Here is a 12,002-nt window from a genome sequence, read left to right on the forward strand (position 1 = left end):
TCCAGAATTGACCTTGTCTCATGCTGAAAACGTGTGTTCTGCATTGTGCCATAACTTTGCAGGGAAGTTTCAGAACATGAAATTTACACCTCCCACTATAGCAGAAATGGTCTTTCTAGTAGTTGCACATCAAATCTAAGCTGTTTGAAGTGTTTTTCCAAAGTTATCAACATTTTTATGTTTGGCGTTCCGGAACCCACCTTATCTCAGGCTGTGAGCGCGTTTTCTGCAATGTGCCATAACTTTGGAGGAAAGCTTCAGAACATGAAATTTTCAATTCCCATTATAGCAGAAAGGGTCTTTGTCGTACTTGCACTTCAAATCTAAACTGAAGTGTTTTTTGAAAGTTTTCAACATTTTTGTGTTTGGCGTTCCGCAATCGACCTTATTTCAGGCTGAAAACGCGTTTCCTGCATTGTGCCATAACATTGCAGGGAAGCTTAAGAACATGACATTTTCACATCCCACTATAGCAGAAAGGGTCTTTCTAGTAGATGCACATCAAATCTAAGCTGTTTGACGTGTTTTTCCAAAGTTATCAACATTTTTATGTTTGGCGTTCCGGAATCGACTTTATCTCAGGCTGAATACACGTTTTCTGCATTGTGCCATAACTTTGCAGGGAAGCTTCAGAACATGAAATTTTCACCTCCCACTGTAGCAGAAGGGGTCTTTCTAGTAGTTGCACATCAAATCTAAGCTGTCTGAAGTGTTTTTCCAAAGTTATCATATTTCTATGTTTGGCGTTCCAGAATTGACCCTGTCTCATGCTGAAAACGTGTGTTCTGCATTGTGCCATAACTTTGCAGGGAAGTTTCAGAACATGAAATTTACACCTCCCACTAAAGCAGAAATGGTCTTTCTAGTAGTTGCACATCAAACCTAAGCTGTCTGAAGTGTTTTTCCAAAGTTATCAACATTTTTATGCTTGGCGTTCCGAAACCCACCTTATCTCAGGCTGAAAACACGTTTTCTGCATTGTGCCATAACTTTGCAGGGAAGCTTCAGAACATGAAATTTTCACCTCACACTATTGCAGAAAGTGTCTTTCTAGTAGTTGCACATCAAATCTAAGCTGTTTGAAGTGTTTTTCCAAAGTTATCAACATTTTTACGTTTGGCGTTCCGGAACCCACCTTATCTCAGGCTGTGAGCGCGTTTTCTGCATTGTGCCATAACTTTGGAGGAAAGCTTCAGAACATGACATTTTCAACTCCCACTAAAGCAGAAAGGGTCTTTCTAGTAGTTGCACATCAAATCTATTCTGTCTGAAGTGTTTTTCCAAAGTTATCAATATTTTTATGCTTGACGTTCTGAAACCCACCTTATCTCAGGCTGAAAACGCGTTTCCTGCATTGTGCCATAACATTGCAGGGAAGCTTCAGAACATGACATTTTCACATCCCACTATAGCAGAAAGGGTCTTTCTAGTAGATGCACATCAAATCTAAGCTGTTTGACGTGTTTTTCCAAAGTTATCAACATTTTTATGTTTGGCGTTCCGGAATCGACCTTATCTCAGGCTGAATACACGTTTTCTGCATTGTGCCATAACTTTGCAGGGAAGCTTCAGAACATGAAATTTTCACCTCCCACTGTAGCAGAAGGGGTCTTTCTAGTAGTTGCACATCAAATCTAAGCTGTCTGAAGTGTTTTTCCAAAGTTATCATATTTCTATGTTTGGCGTTCCAGAATTGACCTTGTCTCATGCTGAAAACGTGTGTTCTGCATTGTGCCATAACTTTGCAGGGAAGTTTCAGAACATGAAATTTACACCTCCCACTAAAGCAGAAATGGTCTTTCCAGTAGTTGCACATCAAACCTAAGCTGTCTGAAGTGTTTTTCCAAAGTTATCAACATTTTTATGCTTGGCGTTCCGAAACCCATCTTATCTCAGGCTGAAAACACGTTTTCTGCATTGTGCCATAACTTTGCAGGGAAGCTTCAGAACATGAAATTTTCACCTCCCACTATTGCAGAAAGTGTCTTTCTCGTAGTTGCACATCAAATCTAAGCTGTCTGATGGGTTTTTCGAAAGTTATCAACAATTTTTTGTTTTGCGTTCCGGAACCCACCTTATCACAGGCTGAAAACGCTTTTTCTGCCTTGTGCCATAACTTTGCAGGGAAGCTTCAGAACATGACATTTTCACATCCCACTATAGCAGAAAGGGTCTTTCTAGTAGTTGCACATCAAATCTAAGCTGTTTGAAGTGTTTTTCCAAAGTTATCAACATTTTTATGTTTGGCGTTCCGGAACCCACCTTATCTCAAGCTGTGAGCGCGTTTTCTGCAATGTGCCATAACTTTGTAGGAAAGCTTCAGAACATGACATTTTCAATTCCCATTATAGCAGAAAGGGTCTTTGTCGTACTTGCACTTCAAATCTAAACTGAAGTGTTTTTTGAAAGTTTTCAACATTTTTGTGTTTGGCGTTCCGCAATCGACCTTATTTCAGGCTGAAAACGCGTTTTCTGCAATGTGCCATAACTTTGCGGGGAAGCTTCAGAACATGACATTTTCAACTCCCACTATAGCAGAAAGGGTCTTTCTAGTAGTTGCACATCAAATCTAAGCTGTTTGAAGTGTTTTTCCAAAGTTATCAACATTTTTATGTTTGGCGTTCCGGAATCAACCTTATCTCAGGCTGAAAACGCGTTTCCTGCATTGTGCCATAACTTTGCACGGAAGCTTCAGAACATGAAATTTTCACCTCCCACTGCAGCAGAAAGGGTCTTTCTAGTAGTTGCACATCAAATCTAAGCTGTCTGAAGTGTTTTTCAAAATTTATCATATTTTTGTATTTGGCGTTCCGGAATTGACCTTGTCTCATGCTGAATACGTGTTTTCTGCATTGTGCCATAACTTTGCAGGGAAGTTTCAGAACTTGAAATTTACACCTCCCACTATAGCAGAAATGGTCTTTCTAGTAGTTGCACATCAAATGTAAGCTGTGTGAAGTGTTTTTCCAAAGTTATCAACATTTTGATGCTTGGCGTTCCGAAACCCACCTTATCTCAGGCTGAAAACGCGTTTTCTGCATTGTGCCATAACTTTGCAGAGAAGCTTCAGAACATGAAATTTTCACCTCCCACTATAGCAGAAAGGGTCTTTCTAGTAGTGGCACATCAAATCTAAGCTGTTTGAAGTGTTTTTCCAAAGTTATCAACATTTTTATGTTTGGCGTTCCGGAACCCACCTTATTGAAAACGCCTTTTCTGCATTGTGCCATAACTTTGCAGTGAAGCTTCAGAACATGAAATTTTCAACTACCACTATAGCAGAAAGGGTCTTTCTTGTAGTTGCACGTCAAATCTAAGCTGTCTGAAGTGTTTTTCCAAAGTTATCAACATTTTTATGTTTGGCATTCCAGAATCGACCTTATCTCAGGCTGAAAACGCGTTTTCTGAATTGTGATATAACTTTGCAGGGAAGCTTCAGAACATGAAATTTTCAACTCCCACTACAGCAGAAAGGGTCTTTCTAGTAGTTGCACGTCAAATATAAGCTGTCTGAAGTGTTTTTCCAAAGTTATCAACATTTTTATGTTTGGCGTTCCGAAACCCACCTTATCTCACTCTGTAAGCGCGTTTTCTGCATTGTGCCATACCTTTGGAGGAAAGCTTCAGAATATGAAATTTTCACCTCCCACTATAGCAGAAAGGGTCTTTCTAGTGGTTGCACAACAAATTTAAGCTGTCTGAAGTGTTTTTCGAAAGTTCTCAAAATTTTTATGTTTGGCGTTTTGGAACCCACCTTATCTCAGGCTGAAAACGCGTTTTCTGCATTGTGCCATAACTTTGCAGGACAGCTGCAGAATATGAAATTTTCACTTCCCACTATAGCAGAAAGGGTCTTTCTAGTAGTTGCACATCAAATCTGAGCTGTTTGAAGTGTTTTTCCAAAGTTATCAACATTTTTATGTTTGGCGTTACGGAATCAACCTTATCTCAGGCTGAAAACGCGTTTTCTGCATTGTGCCATAACTTTGCAGGGAAGCTTCAGAACATGAAATTTTCTCCTCCCACTATAGCATAAAGGGTCTCTCTAGTAGTTGCACATCAAATCTAAGCTGTTTGAAGTGTTTTTCCAAAGTTATCAACATTTTTATGTTTGGCGTTCCGGAATCAACCTTATCTCAGGCTGAAAACGCGTTTTCTGCATTGTGCCATAACTTTGCAGGGAAGCTTCAGAACAAAAAAATTTCACCTCCCACTATAGCAGAAAGGGTCTTTCTAGTAGTTGCACATCAAATCTAAGCTGTCGAAATTGTTTTTCGAAAGTTATCAACATTTTTATGTTTGGCGTTCCGGAATGGACCTTATCTCAGGCTGAAAACACGATTAACGCATTCTGCCATAACTTTGCAGGAAAGCTTCAGAACATGAATTTTCACCTCCCACTATAGCAGAAAGGGTCTTTCTAGTAGTTGCTCATCAAATCTAATCTGTTTCAAGTGTTTTTCCAAAGTTATCAACATTTTTATGTTTGGCGTTCTGAAATCAACCTCATCTCAGGCTGAAAACGAGTTTTACGCATTGTGCCATAACTGTGCAGCGAAGCTTCAGAACATGAAATTTTAACTTCCCACTATAGCAGAAAGGGTCTTTCTAGTAGTTGCACATCAAATCTAAGCTGTCGAAATTGTTTTTCCAAAGTTATCAACATTTTTATGTTTGGCGTTCTGGAACCCACCTTATCTCAAGCTAAAAACGCGTTTTCTGGATAGTGCCATAACTTTGCAGGGAGACTTCAGAACATGAAATTTTAACATCCCACTATAGCAGAAAGGGTCTTTCTAGTAGTTGCACATCAAATCTAAGCTGTCGAAATTGTATTTCCAAAGTTATCAACATTCTTATGTTTGGCGTTCCGGAATCAACCTTATCTCAGGCTGAAAACGCGTTTTACGCATTGTGCCATAACTTTGCAGGAAAGCTTCAGAACATGAAATTTTCTACTCCCACTATAGCAGAAAGGGTCTTTCTAGTGGTTGCACATCAAATCAAAGCTGTCTGAAGTGTTTTTCCAAAGTTATCAATATTTTTATGTTTGGCGTTCCGGAATCGACCTTATCTCAGGCTGAAAACGCGTTTCTTGCATTGTGGCATAACTTTGCAGGGAAGCTTCAGAACATGAAATTTTCACCTCCCACTGTAGCAGAAAGGGTCTTTCTAGTAGTTGCACATCAAATCTAAGCTGTCTGAAGTGTTTTTCCAAAGTTATCAACACTTTTATGTTTGGCGTTCCGGAATCGACCTTATCTCAGGCTGAAGACGCGTTTTACGCATGGTGCCATAACTTTGCAGGGAAGCTTCAGAACATCGAATTTTAACCTGCCACTATTGCAGAAAGGGTCCTTCTAGTAGTTGCACATCAAATCTAACCTGTCTGAAGTGTTTTTCCAAAGTTATCAACATTCTTATGTGTGGCGTTCCGGAATCAACCTTATCTCAGGCTGAAAACGCGTTTTCTGCATGGTGTCATCACTTTGCAGGAAAGCTGCAGAATATGAAATTTTCAACTCCCACTATAACAGACAGGGTCTTTCTAGTAGTTGCAAATCAAATATAAGTTGTCTGAAGTGTTTCTCGAAAACTATCAACATTTTTATGTTTGGCGTTCCGGAAACGACCTTATCTCGGGCTGAAAACGCGTTTTCTGCATTTTGCCATAACTTTGCAGTGAAGCTTCACAACATGAAATTTTCACCTCCCACTAGAGCAGAAAGGGTCTTTCCAGTAGTTGCACGTCAGATCTTAGCTGTCCGAAGTGTTTTTCGAAAGTTATCAACATTTTTATGTTTGGCGTTCCGGAATCGACCTTATCTCAGGATGAAAAATCATTTTCTGCATTGTCCCATAACTTTCCAGGGAAGCTTCAGAACATGTCATTTTCACATCCCACTATAGCAGAAAGGGTCTTTCTAGTAGATGCACATCAAATCTAAGCTGTTTGACGTGTTTTTCCAAAGTTATCAACATTTTTAAGTTTGGCGTTCCGGAATCGACCTTATCTCAGGCTGAATACACGTTTTCTGCATTGTGCCATGACTTTGCAGGGAAGCTTCAGAACATGAAATTTTCACCTCCCACTGTAGCAGAAAGGGTCTTTCTAGTAGTTGCACATCAAATCTAAGCTGTCTGAAGTGTTTTTCCAAAGTTATCATATTTCTATGTTTGGCGTTCCAGAATTGACCTAGTCTCATGCTGAAAACGTGTTTTCTGCATTGTGCCATAACTTTGCAGGGAAGTTTCAGAACATGAAATTTTCACCTCCCACTATAGCAGAAAGGGTCTTTCTAGTAGTTGCACATCAAATCTAAGCTGTCTGATGGGTTTTTCGAAAGTTATCAAAAATTTTTTGTTTTGCGTTCCGGAACCCACCTCATCACAGGCTGAAAACGCTTTTTCTGCCTTGTGCCATAACTTTGCATGGAAGCTTCTGAACATGACATTTTCACATCCCACTATAGCAGAAAGGGTCTTTCTAGTAGTTGCACATCAAATCTAAGCTGTTTGAAGTGTTTTTCCAAAGTTATCAACATTTTTATGTTTGGCGTTCCGGAACCCACCTTATCTCAGGCTGTGAGCGCGTTTTCTGCATTGTGCCATAACTTTGGAGGAAAGCTTCAGAACATGAAATTTTCAATTCCCATTATAGCAGAAAGGGTCTTTGTCGTACTTGCACTTCAAATCTAAACTGTCTGAAGTGTTTTTTGAAAGTTTTCAACATTTTTGTGTTTGGCGTTCCGCAATCGACCTTATTTCAGGCTGAAAACGCGTTTTCCGCAATGTGCCATAACTTTGCGGGGAAGCTTCAGAACATGACATTTTCAACTCCCACTATAGCAGAAAGGGTCTTTCTAGTAGTTGCACATCAAATCTATTCTGTCTGAAGTGTTTTTCCAAAGTTATCAATATTTTTATGCTTGGCGTTCTGAAACCCACCTTATCTCAGGCTGAAAACGCGTTTCCTGCATTGTGCCATAACATTGCAGGGAAGCTTCAGAACATGACATTTTCACATCCCAGTATAGCAGAAAGGGTCTTTCTAGTACATGCACATCAAATCCAAGCTGTTTGACGTGTTTTTCCAAAGTTATCAACATTTTTATGTTTGGCGTTCCGCAATCGACCTTATTTCAGGCTGAATACACGTTTTCTGCATTGTGCCATAACATTGCAGGGAAGCTTCAGAACATGACATTTTCACATCCCACTATAGCAGAAAGGGTCTTTCTAGTAGATGCACATCAAATCTAAGCTGTTTGACGTGTTTTTCCAAAGTTATCAACATTTTTATGTTTGGCGTTCCGGAATCGACTTTATCTCAGGCTGAATACACGTTTTCTGCATTGTGCCATAACTTTGCAGGGAAGCTTCAGAACATGAAATTTTCACCTCCCACTGTAGCAGAAGGGGTCTTTCTAGTAGTTGCACATCAAATCTAAGCTGTCTGAAGTGTTTTTCCAAAGTTATCATATTTCTATGTTTGGCGTTCCAGAATTGACCTTGTCTCATGCTGAAAACGTGTGTTCTGCATTGTGCCATAACTTTGCAGGGAAGTTTCAGAACATGAAATTTACACCTCCCACTAAAGCAGAAATGGTCTTTCTAGTAGTTGCACATCAAACCTAAGCTGTCTGAAGTGTTTTTCCAAAGTTATCAACATTTTTATGCTTGGCGTTCCGAAACCCACCTTATCTCAGGCTGAAAACACGTTTTCTGCATTGTGCCATAACTTTGCAGGGAAGCTTCAGAACATGAAATTTTCACCTCACACTATTGCAAAAAGTGTCTTTCTAGTAGTTGCACATCAAATCTAAGCTGTTTGAAGTGTTTTTCCAAAGTTATCAACATTTTTACGTTTGGCGTTCCGGAACCCACCTTATCTCAGGCTGTGAGCGCGTTTTCTGCATTGTGCCATAACTTTGGAGGAAAGCTTCAGAACATGACATTTTCAACTCCCACTAAAGCAGAAAGGGTCTTTCTAGTAGTTGCACATCAAATCTATTCTGTCTGAAGTGTTTTTCCAAAGTTATCAATATTTTTATGCTTGACGTTCTGAAACCCACCTTATCTCAGGCTGAAAACGCGTTTCTTGCATTGTGGCATAACTTTGCAGGGAAGCTTCAGAACATGAAATTTTCACCTCCCACTGCAGCAGAAAGGGTCTTTCTAGTAGTTGCACATCAAATCTAAGCTGTCTGAAGTGTTTTTCCAAAGTTATCAACACTTTTATGTTTGGCGTTCCGGAATCGACCTTATCTCAGGCTGAAAACGCGTTTTACGCATGGTGCCATAACTTTGCAGGGAAGCTTCAGAACATCGAATTTTAACCTGCCACTATTGCAGAAAGGGTCCTTCTAGTAGTTGCACATCAAATCTAACCTGTCTGAAGTGTTTTTCGAAAGTTATCAACATTTTTATGTTTGGCGTTCCGGAATGGACCTTATCTCAGGCTGAAAACACGATTTATGCATTCTGCCATAACTTTGCAGGAAAGCTTCAGAACATGAATTTTCACCTCCCACTTTTGCAGAAAGGGTCTTTCTAGTAGTTGCACATCAAATCTAATCTGTTTGAAGTGTTTTTCCAAAGTTATCAACATTTTTATGTTTGGCGTTCTGAAATCAACCTCATCTCAGGCTGAAAACGAGTTTTTCGCATTGTGCCACAACTTTGCAGCGAAGCTTCAGAACATGAAATTTTAACTTCCCACTATAGCAGAAAAGGTCTTTCTAGTAGTTGCACATCAAATCTAAGCTGTCGAAATTGTTTTTCCAAAGTTATCAACATTTTTATGTTTGGCGTTCTGGAACCCACCTTATCTCAAGCTAAAAACGCGTTTTCTGGATAGTGCCATAACTTTGCAGGGAGACTTCAGAACATGAAATTTTAACATCCCACTATAGCAGAAAGGGTCTTTCTAGTAGTTGCACATCAAATCTAAGCTGTCGAAATTGTATTTCCAAAGTTATCAACATTCTTATGTTTGGCGTTCCGGAATCAACCTTATCTCAGGCTGAAAACGCGTTTTACGCATTGTGCCATAACTTTGCAGGAAAGCTTCAGAACATGAAATTTTCTACTCCCACTATAGCAGAAAGGGTCTTTCTAGTGGTTGCACATCAAATCAAAGCTGTATGAAGTGTTTTTCCAAAGTTATCAATATTTTTATGTTTGGCGTTCCGGAATCGACCTTATCTCAGGCTGAATACGCGTTTCTTGCATTGTGGCATAACTTTGCAGGGAAGCTTCAGAACATGAAATTTTCACCTCCCACTGTAGCAGAAAGGGTCTTTCTAGTAGTTGCACATCAAATCTAAGCTGTCTGAAGTGTTTTTCCAAAGTTATCAACACTTTTATGTTTGGCGTTCCTGAATCAACCTTATCTCAGGCTGAAAACGCGTTTTATGCATTGTGCCATAACTTTGCAGGGAAGCCTCAAAACATGAAATTTTCAGCTCCCACTATAGCAGAAAGGGTCTTTCTCGTAGTTGCAGATCAAATCTAAGCTGTCTGAAGTGTTTTTCCAAAGTTATCAACATTTTTATGTTTGGCGTTCTGGAACCCACCTTATCTCAGGCTGAAAGCGCGTTTTCTGCATTGTGATATAACTTTGCAGGGAAGCTTCAGAACATGAAATTTTAACCTGCCACTATAGCAGAAAGGGTCCTTCTAGTAGTTGCACATCAAATCTAACCTGTCTGAAGTGTTTTTCCAAAGTTATCTACAGTCTTATGTTTGGCGTTCAGTAATCAACCTTCTCTCAGGCTCAAAACGCGTTCTCTGCATTGTGCCATCACTTTGCAGGAAAGCTGCAGAATATGAAATTTTCACCTCCCACTATAGCAGAAAGGGTCTTTCTAGTAGTTGCACATCAAATCTGAGCTGTTTGAAGTGTTTATCCAAAGTTATTAACATTTTTATGTTTGGCGTTCCGGAATCAACCTTATCACAGCCTGAAAACGCGTTTTCTGCTTTGTGCCATAACTTTGCAGGGAAGCTTCACAACATGAAATGTTCACCTCCCACTATAGCAGAAAGGGTCTTTCCAGTAGTTGCACATCAGATCTAAGCTGTCTGAAGTGTTTTTCCAAAGTTAGCAACATTTTTATGTTTGCCGTTCTGAAATCAACCTCATCTCAGGCTGAAAACGAGTTTCACGCATTGTGCCAGAACTTTGCGGCGAAGCTTCAGAACATGAAATTTTCACCTCCCACTATAGCAGAAAGGGTCTTTCTAGTAGTTGCCCATCAAATCTAAGCTGTCTGAAGTGTTTTTCCAAAGTTTTCAACATTTTTATGTTTGGTGTTCCTGAATCGACCTTATCTCAGGCTGAAAACGCATTTTACGCATTGTGCCATAACTTTGCAGGAAAGCTTCAGAACATGAAAATTTCACCTCCCACTATAGCAGAAAGGGTCTTTCTAGTAGTTGCACATCAAATCTAAGCTGTCTGAAGTGTTTTTTCAAAGTTATCATATTTTTATATTTGGCGTTCCGTAATTGACCTTGTCTCATGCTGAAAACGTGTTTTCTGCATTGTGCCATAACTTTGCAGGGAAGCTTCAGAACATGAAATTTTCATCTCCCACTATAGCAGAAAGGCTTTTTCCAGTAGTTGCACATCAAATCTAAGCTGTCTGAAGTGTTTTTCCAAAGTTATCAACATTTTTATGTTTGGCTTTCCGGAATCGACCTTATCTCAGGCTGAAAACGCGTTTTCTGCATTGTGCCATAACTTTGCAGGGAAGCCTCAGAACATGAAATTTTCACCTCCCACTATAGCAGAAAGGGTTTTTCTAATAGTTGCACATCAAATCTAAGCTGTTTGAAGTGTTTTTCCAAAGTTATCAACATTCTTATGTTTGGCGTTCCAGAAACAACCTTATCTCAGACTGAAAACGCGTTTTACACAATTTGCCATAACTTTGCAGGAAAGCTTCAGAAAATGAAATTTTTACCTCCCACTATAGCAGAAAGGGTCTTTCTAGTAGTTGCACATCACATCTAAGCTGTCTGAAGTGTTTTTCCAAAGTTATCAACATTTTTACGTTTGGCGTTCTGGAACCCACCTTATCTCAGGCTGAAAACGCGTTTTCTGCATTGTTCCTTAACTTTGCTGGGAAGCTACAGAACATGAAATTTTCAACTCCCACTATAACAGACAGGGTCTTTCTAGTAGTTGCACATCAAATCTAAGTTGTCTGAAGTGTTTTTCCAAAGCTATCAACATTTTTTGGGTTAGCGTTCCGGAAACGACCTTATCTCGGGCTGAAAACGCATTTTCTGCATTGTGCCATAACTTTGCAGGGAAGCTTCAGAACATGAAATTTTCACCTCCCATAATAGCAGAAAGGGTCTTTCTAGTCGTTGCACATTAAATCTAAGCTGTCTGAAGTGTTTTTCCAAAGTTATCAACATTTTTACGTTTGCCGTTCCGGAACCCACATTATCTCGGGCTGAAAACGCGTTTTCTGCATTGTGCCATAACTTTGCAGGGAAGCTTCAGAACATGAAATTTTAACCTCCCACTGTAGCAGAAAGGATCTTTCTAGTCGTTGCACATTAAATCTAAGCTGTCTGAAGTGTTTTTCCAAAGTTATCAACATTTTTAAGTTTGGCGTTCCGGAACCCACCGTATCTCAGGCTGAAAACGCGTTTTCTGCATTGTTCCTTAACTTTGCAGGGAAGCATCAGAACATGAAATTTTCGGCTCCCACTATGACAAACAGGGTCCTTCTAATAGTTGCACATCAAATCTAATCTGTCTGAAGTGTTTTTCGAAAGTTATCAACATTTTTATGTTTGGCGTTCCGGAACCCACCTTGTCTCAGGCTGAAAACGCGTTTTCTGCATTGTTCCTTAACTTTGCAGGGAAGCATCAGAACATGAAATTTTCGGCTCCCACTATGACAAACAGGGTCCTTCTAATTGTTGCACATCAAATCTATGCTGTCTGAATTGTTTTACCAAAGTTATCAACAGTTTTATGT

This window comes from Synchiropus splendidus, unplaced genomic scaffold (genome assembly GCF_027744825.2).
Source record: "Synchiropus splendidus isolate RoL2022-P1 unplaced genomic scaffold, RoL_Sspl_1.0 HiC_scaffold_21, whole genome shotgun sequence".
NCBI classification, from domain to species: Eukaryota; Metazoa; Chordata; class Actinopteri; order Syngnathiformes; family Callionymidae; genus Synchiropus; species Synchiropus splendidus.